Consider the following 9,612-nt stretch of genomic DNA (forward strand, 5'->3'; position numbering starts at 1 on the left):
CATATTTCCTTGGCAGTATTGCAGTTAATAACATTGTCAAACATATCTCTATCAAGACCATTGAACATAATATTCATGGCCTTTTTGTCTTTATGAACTTGCTCAATATCTTCATCTGTCCATTCTGACTTTGGCTTTGGAACTATTTGTTCATTTCCAACAGCTCCTTCAATATCTGTTGCAGCCCTGTGAAGAACATTGTTAGGGCGAAAACACGCGCTAATATTCACACAAGTATACGCGTTCGCAAGTAGTATAGAATATTTTCTAGTTCGTTCCCACAGAGACTAGTTTAGGTTAAGTTCAATTTATGCACCTATGCAACAATGTATGGTTATCGCTCAATGCTAAGACAAATAACAAATTGGGTTTTTATTAAACTAAGAGATTAAACTAACAATTATAACTAAGAGAACAAGAATGGTTGAATTAATATTTATGACAAACATGGGATTCTAACTTCATTAAATACTTCATTCAATAGCCTTATTGTTCTTAACCTTAGCATACGATGGTGATGACACTAATCAGATAACACGAAACTGATAAACGCCAACTTTCGTTGCACGAGTACCATTCTACCAGACATCCACAAAAGAGATAGAAGCTGAATAGGCACCAATTATATTGAGACCCTATATGTCTATAGAATTTGACAACATAACGGTTTAAGAACAAGTTATCTATCTTGATTACATAGGGCAAGTAAAACGGTTAGAGTTACCTACAAATCATGTATACACATACAAGAACCTATGCTAGCATGGCAAGTTCTAAACCTCTATATTCACTGTCGCTTCAATAGAGATTAACACACTATCTTATATGTTAGCTACGCACATAAGACGAATAAGCACAACCAATACTAGGATATCAATCAATCACCACACACCAAGATATCGAAACAATTAACTATTGAAATCCATAAGTAAATCCGCTAGAATCCCATGACAACGATTAGCCCATAATCGAACTCATCGTCACCATGGGTTCCAATGAAAGCATGGTATAAACAAGGTCTTAATAAACTAAATAATAATCAAAGTACGAATAAACGAGATCTAGGTTCAACAAGAACGAAAACGAGCATCCAAAGTTACAACTAATTCAAAGAATCACAAGTTGAAAACAAGATCTTCTTTTTCGGAGTTGTTCTGTGCTTCTAGGTCTTCTCCTTGGTATCCCAATCTTCCCGGATGATGAAAACCCTTTTTTTTAAGTATATATACGCCCCTAGTGGACCTGGACCCTTAAAATCGTCAAATTCTACTCAAAAAAGGCTTTTTCAGCGAAATCAGCGACCAGCCGCCTCCTGAGCGGCCGCTCAGCTCGCTGAGCGGGCGCGCAGCTCTTTGCGCGGGCGCGCAGCTCTTTGCGCGGGCGCGCAGCTACTGACTGGAAAAACTATTCTGATGAAACTTGTTTTGGCCATAACTTGAGTTCTACTCGTCAGAATTAGGCGATTCAACTGCCTACGCGAAGCTATTGAGATTCTCTACAACTTGACAATAGCCTTGGCTTCCAATTCTGATCACTTTTCATCATATTTCCTTTAAAAGCTCTTTTCTTCATTTAACTGATACCTGAAATGCAATAACACAAAAACACATCAAAATACCAACAACTTGAGTCCAAAACACCAATTTAAGCTTGTAATAAAGCGTTCCAAGTGGATATAAAATCCACTTATCACACCCCCAAACTTGAATCGATGCTTGTCCTCAAGCATAAACAGACTCAAAACTACAAAATAAACCTAATGCATGAATGCAACTATGTGAATGTAACTAAATGATAATGCAATCGATCCCCTCAGAATAACCATAACCAAATGAATAAACCAATGCCTCTAAGAATGCAATAACTTGAAATAGAGTTCGAATAAATCCCACAAACCAACTCACAAACCAGAAACGTGCATGTGTGGATGCTTAACAGATATACTCTCGATACTAGATCAATAACCATAACTTATCTATCATCGAAACAATCAAAAGTTTATAAACAGAATAGACAATAAACGCATTATGACTCACAACACCTACTTTCTACTAGAGTTATACAAGAATTCACACTATTATTGAACACATAGCAAAGATGCTTATTTGATCGTGCAATGAATGAGGTCCCAAAAGACTTATACAATAATACCCATGTAGCGAGCGTTAGGTTAGCGGATCCCAGACTATAAAAGCCTTAGGTCACTAGGCACAAAGTCCCCTAGAACTTAATAACTCGAGTATTAAAGAGCTCACTCTTGATCAATTATGCATAAACACATACTTTTTTTTTTCTTTCTTTTATTCCTTTTTTTTTTCTTTTTTTTTCCTTTTTTTTTTCTTTTTTTTTTCTTTTTTTTTTCAACAATTTCTGAATGAGTGCGTTTCGCTCCATCTCATTCAACCCTAGACTACTCATAAAAATATGAGCCGGCTACTAGCCATTTGACACCTAGCCTTACAACAACTAGCAATGAAATCCAAGTTTTTCTCCAGATAAAAAGAATCAGTGTTTTTACGTCACTACGAGAATATCACAAATTCTAAATATAACCAAGTGATTAAATCTCAACAACAAACAAGTATGATCATGATCTAGATCAAAAGCAACCCTATAAGACTTTGTGAAAATATTTGTTTCTGGCATGCAAATCAATTCATTAGGACTTAAACATCCCTCTATTCCTCATCACCACACTCAAATCAACATCAATTTATCAAATATCATAGTTCATCTTAAGGGATCATGCTAAATATGCATGCAAATGCAACTATATGAAATTACATAAAAACAAACAAATATGTCCTAAATGAACAATCATGCAAAAATATGAATGAACTACAACTAAACATGCAACATGAATCTATATGAATCTATATGGACACACACTACTAATCCTTACATTATCACCCCCAAACTTAAAATTTTCAATGTCCTCATTGAAGGTAATAATAAGGATTTCAGGTATACCTAGTCGTCGAACAGATCACCCTCTTCGGGTGGAGGATCAGGTGGCCAATCAACCTCGCCACCAGTGTCTCGAACAACAGTACCGAAAGCATGTGTCAAATATGCCGTAAAATGACGGTGAATGTCATGCATGGCCTCCATATGCCTAGTTACTCGCCTGTACTGCTCATCACCAACACCAATCCTATCAACTACCTGCTGCACATGAGAAGAACCCTCTATAGGCACTGGAGGATCCGTTCGGCTACCCTCTACAACATCAAAGATATATCCCAACCCCTTGTCAGGGGTGCACCTAAGAATGAATAACTCAAGTGATCTGGTAGTGGGTTGAGCTCAAGTGTGGGAGCTTCTTGAGTAAATGGTTCAAAACGCTCCTGAGAAATTTTCAGCTCTGCTAACCCAAGAGAATCGAATGGCATATCCAACTTCCTCTTCCACGGAGGTGCATTCAAAACCTGCAGTTGCTCCACTAGTCCTTCATCTTCAAAAACTGAGTCGACCCACTCTATTTTAAAGCACTCTTCTTTTTCTGTGGGTAACTTTATTGCCTTGAACACATTAAAAGTGACCTTTTGATCATAAACCTTCATCGAAAGTTCTCCTTTTTGCACATCGATCATAGTTCGGTCTGTAGCCAAGAATGGTCTTCCCAAGATAATGGGAATCTTCTTATCTTCCTCGAAATCAAGAATTACAAAGTCAGCAGGGAAGAAGAGTTTATCCACCTTGACCAAGACATCCTCCACTATACCTCGTGGATAAGCGATGGAACGGTCAGCTAGTTGCAATGACATGTATGTTGGTTTCGGCTCAGGCAGACCAAGCTTCTTGAAGATAGATAAGGGCATCAGATTGATGCTAGCTCCTAAATCACATAAACACTTGTCGAAAGACAAGTTTCCGATGGTGCAAGGAATAGTGAAGCTTCCAGGATCTTTAAGCTTCGGAAGCAACTTCTGCTGCAGCACAGCACTGCATTCCTCCGTTAGAGCAACGGTCTCTAATTCATCGAGCTTCACTTTCCGAGAGAGAATACCTTTCATAAACCTCGCATAGCTAGGCATCTGTTCAAGAGCTTCAGCGAAAGGTATGTTGATATGAAATTTCTTGAACACCTCCAAAAACTTCTCAAACTGCTTATCCAGCTTTTTCTTCTGCAGCCTTTTAGGGAAAGGAGGTGGAGGATAGATCTGTTTCTCCCCTGTATTACCCTCAGGAGGAGTGTGTTCCACAGTAGTCTTCCTTGGTTCCACCTCTACTTCCTTCTGCACATCTTCTTCAGCCACAACTGAATTTTCTGAATCTTGAGATTTTTCAGGCTCTTCGTCTTGCTGAATTTGGGGGCTTGCGACCTTTCCAGACCTTAAGGTGATGGCGTTCACCTGTTCTTCAACTTCCCTCTTTCCTGGATTGGCTTCTGTATCACTAGGAAGCGTTCCTGGTGGTCGATTCAATAAGGCATTAGCAATTTGCCCTATTTGGTTCTCCAAATTCTGGATAGAAACAGCCTGGCTTTGGCATATAAGAGCCTGGTTTTTGCACATAAGCCTCAACTTCTCCAATTCAGATTTTTCATTCGAAGATAGACTTGCAAACTGCTGGAATGGCTGTTGCATCATATTCTGATTGTTGCTCCAGCTGAAGTTAGGATGATTCCAGTTGTCAGGATGATAAGTGTCTGGAACTGGTTGCTGCGATCTCTGAAAGTTGCTCACAAACTGAGCTGAGTCGCTAGATATAGCGCATTGTTCTGTCGCATGCGGACCTGCACACAGCTCACAAACACTAATTATCTGCTTAACACCATAGTTAGCCAGAGAATCGATCTTCATAGACAACGCCTTTAGTTGAGCAGTGATAGCCGTAGCTGTATCCACTTCAAGAACTCCTGCTACCTTGCCCTGTGGATATTTCTGGGTTGGATACTGATATTCATTAGCAGCCATCAGTTCAATTAGATCATAAGCTTCCTTATAGCTCTTTGCCCATAATGCTCCGCCTGATGATGCATCGAGCATGTGTCTGGACTGTGCTCCCAACCCATTGTAAAAACAAGTGATGATCATCCAATCAGGCACTCCATGATGAGGACACTTCCTAAGCATCTCCTTGTAGCGCTCCCAAGCTTCACTTAGCGATTCTCCCGTTTGCTGCGCAAATTGAGTAATAGCATTCCTGAGTGCAGCTGTCTTCGCCATAGGGAAGAATTTAGTAAGAAACTTCTGGGCAAGATCTTCCCAAGTAGTAATCGAACCAGCTGGTAGAGAGTGTAACCAGCGTTGTCCTTCAGAGAGAATGGGAACAGTCTCAGCTTCACAGCATCTTCAGAAACACCGTTGAACTTGAAGGTGTCGCATATTTCAATGAAATCCTTAATGTGTGTATTGGGATCTTCCGTTGGAGAACCCCCAAACTGGACTGAAGTCTGTACCCATTGAATTATGCCTGGCTTGATCTCAAAGGTATTAGATGTGATAGTTGGCCAGACAATACTAGATTGAATGTCATTGATCTTGGGTTGAGAAAAATCCATCAAGGCTTTCGTTCGTGCTGCTGGATCTCCCATTGTAATGAGTACCTGAAACACAAACAAATAAATCGTGAAAGTAAAAGAATCCGAGTCAGTGAACTTTAACGACCACTGATGAAAAGCACATAAACTAAAAATTAACACCGAGTCCCCGGCAGCGGCGCCAAAAACTTGTTAGGGCGAAAACACGCGCTAATATTCACGCAAGTATACGCGTTCGCAAGTAGTATAGAATATTTTCTAGTTCGTTCCCACAGAGACTAGTTTAGGTTAAGTTCAATTTATGCACCTATGCAACAATGTATGGTTATCGCTCAATGCTAAGACAAATAACAAATTGGGTTTTTATTAAACTAAGAGATTAAACTAATAATTATAACTAAGAGAACAAGAATGGTTGAATTAATATTTATGACAAATATGGGATTCTAACTTCATTAAATACTTCATTCAATAGCCTTATTGTTCTTAACCTTAGCATACGATGGTGATGACACTAATCAGATAACACGAAACTGATAAACGCCAACTTTCGTTGCACGAGTACCATTCTACCAGACATCCACAAAAGAGATAGAAGCTGAATAGGTACCAATTATATTGAGACCCTATATGTCTATAGAATTTGACAACATAACGGTTTAAGAACAAGTTATCTATCTTGATTACATAGGACAAGTAAAACGGTTAGAGTTACCTACGAATCATGTATACACATACAAGAACCTATACGAGCATGGCAAGTTCTAAACCTCTATATTCACTGTCGCTTCAATAGAGATTAACACACTATCTTATATGTTAGCTACGCATATAAGACGAATAAGCACAACCAATACTAGGATATCAATCAATCACCACACACCAAGATATCGAAACAATTAACTATTGAAATCCATAAGTAAATCCGCTAGAATCCCATGACAACGATTAGCCCATAATCGAACTCATCGTCACCATGGGTTCCAATGAAAGCATGGTATAAACAAGGTCTTAATAAACTAAATAATAATCAAAGTACGAATAAACGAGATCTAGGTTCAACAAGAACGAAAACGAGCATCCAAAGTTACAACTAATTCAAAGAATCACAAGTTGAAAACAAGATCTTCTTTTTCGGAGTTGTTCTGTGCTTCTAGGTCTTCTCCTTGGTATCCCAATCTTCCCGGATGATGAAAACCCTTTTTTTTAAGTATATATACGCCCCTAGTGGACCTGGACCCTTAAAATCGTCAAATTCTACTCAAAAAAGGCTTTTTCAGCGAAATCAGCGACCAGCCGCCTCCTGAGCGGCCGCTCAGCTCGCTGAGCGGGCGCGCAGCTCTTTGCGCGGGCGCGCAGCTCTTTGCGCGGGCGCGCAGCTACTGACTGGAAAAACTATTCTGATGAAACTTGTTTTGGCCATAACTTGAGTTCTACTCGTCAGAATTAGGCGATTCAACTGCCTACGCGAAGCTATTGAGATTCTCTACAACTTGACAATAGCCTTGGCTTCCAATTCTGATCACTTTTCATCATATTTCCTTTAAAAGCTCTTTTCTTCATTTAACTGATACCTGAAATGCAATAACACAAAAACACATCAAAATACCAACAACTTGAGTCCAAAACACCAATTTAAGCTTGTAATAAAGCGTTCCAAGTGGATATAAAATCCACTTATCAAACATGAGGTCCTTTCTCTATGTAGTCAACATATCTTTCATTTTGAGAGAGTAGATGAAGGTGCATCTTCACTTTCCAGTGATGATAGTTGTCTTTGTCAGAAGTGGGATCTTCACATCAACATCCTTTTTACTCATATTGCTAGTTTGTTTTAATATTAAACTATTAGTGTGTCAAGAGCTTGTTCTGATACCAATTATTATTCCCTAACAATCTAACAACCGAATTACAAAAGGGGGGTTGATAGAATTCTGGTTTATTTTGGAAATTTAGAACTCTTTTGAATATATATAACTGTGAATGAATATACAGTAGTGCGGATTGTTAGGTAATGAATACAACACAGAGGGGGTGAAAATGTTTTGGTTATTTTTAAGGTTTTTTGAGTTGTTTTTCTTGGTTAACAAAGCAGATTAGAAATGCAATAATATTATATTAACTAAAATATAAAATAGTGCACACAATATTTCAAAACTTAATTTTGTATTAAAATCAAGCTAGTGTTTTCCTACAAATCATGGGTTCTTTGTAAGTAAAAAACTCAGCTTCTTCCTTGAGAGAGTTACATGAAAAACTAGATCTGTTTGATACAATTTAAAAGCAAAGGACCAGTATTTACTTTATAAATTAGTAAACACAGGTTTACACATTATGCAATAAGATGTACTAAACCCTACTTTAAGTTATCTCTAAAGCTTTCCATTTCTGGCTTGGTGTATCTTTGCAAATCTTGTGGATCTGTGACTTTCCTTTGTCAGTTAATTTTGGATTTAATCTTGTATTCTTCAAACTGCTTTTGTAGACTTTTCAATCTAAGTGATTGGATCATTTTTTGATTGATAATCTTGAATATTTAACTTGTCTGCATTCTGTACTTGAGCTTCATGTCGAGATCTCCAGTTGGGTGTATAGAGAACTGATATCTCGATATGTATAATGGCTTATCGAGATCTCTTAGTTCTCTATAAGTGTTTTGACTTGTCGAGGTCTCCAAGTTCTCTATAAGTGAATTTGGCTTGTCGAGGTCTCTGAGTTCTCGATAGGTAACTTTGACTTTTCAAGATCTCTGAGTTCTCTATAAGTGAACTTGGCTTATCGAGGTCTCCAAATCTCTGCATGTAGAAATAACTTATCGATATCTCTAATCTTCACATCTTCATTTTCCTTGTCGATATCTCTTAGTTCTCGATATGCAGAAATGACTTGTCGATATCTCCAATCTTCATATCTTCATTTGACTTGTCGACATCTCTGGAACTTCTCGATAGGCCAATTTAGACTTCTCGATAAGTCATTCTGGAGTTCTCGAATGACTTCTCTATATGACTTGATCTGTGACTTGTAGATATCTTGACTTGGAATATTTTACCCAAAAAAGATTTATTCAACTCCAAGCTTCTTCACAATTTCTCTGAGGCATGATCTTCTTGATCTTCTTCCAAAGTTTATTCTTAGGCTTAAGACTGTTTACAGAAAAATACTCCATTCTAATCTTTGACATTTTTATAGACTCAAGTAATACAGTACAAAATATAAATTTAGATTATCATACAACTAATTCTTAGGGCTGTCAATTTGACTTAGTCTTGTTATGATACATGCATGTCTTGCACAACACATATTAAAGGATTTTCAAGTATTCAAACACAAAGTAAATAAATAAGACAGTTTAAACACTTTCTGGTGGATTGAACTTTGCACCAGAGATATATATAAAGATAAGAGAACTCTGTGATGGAAGAATGCACACAGCTACTTACAAGTATTTTTACAAAGATGAACAGAGAAAATTCCTAACAGATGTAGCTTTACTATTTCTCTGTTCAACTCCTATTGTTTTCACACTTAAACACTTGTTACTCTTGGTTTATATACTACCATGTTACATATGAATAAGACCAACAGTAAAAACAATAATATAAGCCTATTCACATTTTGTTTCATTTCTCTATCCAGCATATTTGAATATCTTTAGTTAATAATGGAAATGGAAATACTTCTCTGTTCTCTAAAACCTGCAAACAGGCTGCCACATTCCATTTGTATACATACAAATCATGTGACTATCAAGTTCAACTGCTATTTGAATCTGTTATCCGTTAAGACTTCAGTATTATGCCTTGATACTTAACTTAAGTTATCCGTTGAGTCTCTAATGGATCATCTGTTGAAAGTGTCTTGAGTCATCTGTCGAGGATTTGTAGTTTATCCATTGAGAGTGTTTTCTTAGCAGTTGATACTCTTTCACTTATACAAAATTACAAGGCATATTTTATTTACAATTAGCCAATTTTTGTGCATATCTTGCTAGTAGTCAACATGACTTAGAATATCCAATCAACTTCAAAACCTTTAAGTAATTACAGTATACAGAAATGTGCTACAAAAACTTATTGAAATATAAGCTACCCTATCAACGGATGAACAAGTGTGGTTTGCCGTTG

The 9,612-nt window shown here is 37.5% G+C and overlaps 1 non-coding gene across 1 annotated transcript; it reads left to right on the forward strand.

Annotated features, from left to right (window-relative positions):
- The first annotated feature begins 5,049 nt into the window (after positions 1-5,049).
- Positions 5,050-5,156, forward strand: LOC141694203 (small nucleolar RNA R71). The gene has a single exon (XR_012563528.1). It is a non-coding gene; the product is annotated as a small nucleolar RNA R71 (small nucleolar RNA).
- The last annotated feature ends 4,456 nt before the right edge of the window (positions 5,157-9,612 follow it).

The sequence above is a fragment of the Apium graveolens genome, chromosome 10, assembly GCF_009905375.1.
Source record: "Apium graveolens cultivar Ventura chromosome 10, ASM990537v1, whole genome shotgun sequence".
Lineage (NCBI taxonomy): Eukaryota > Viridiplantae > Streptophyta > Magnoliopsida > Apiales > Apiaceae > Apium > Apium graveolens.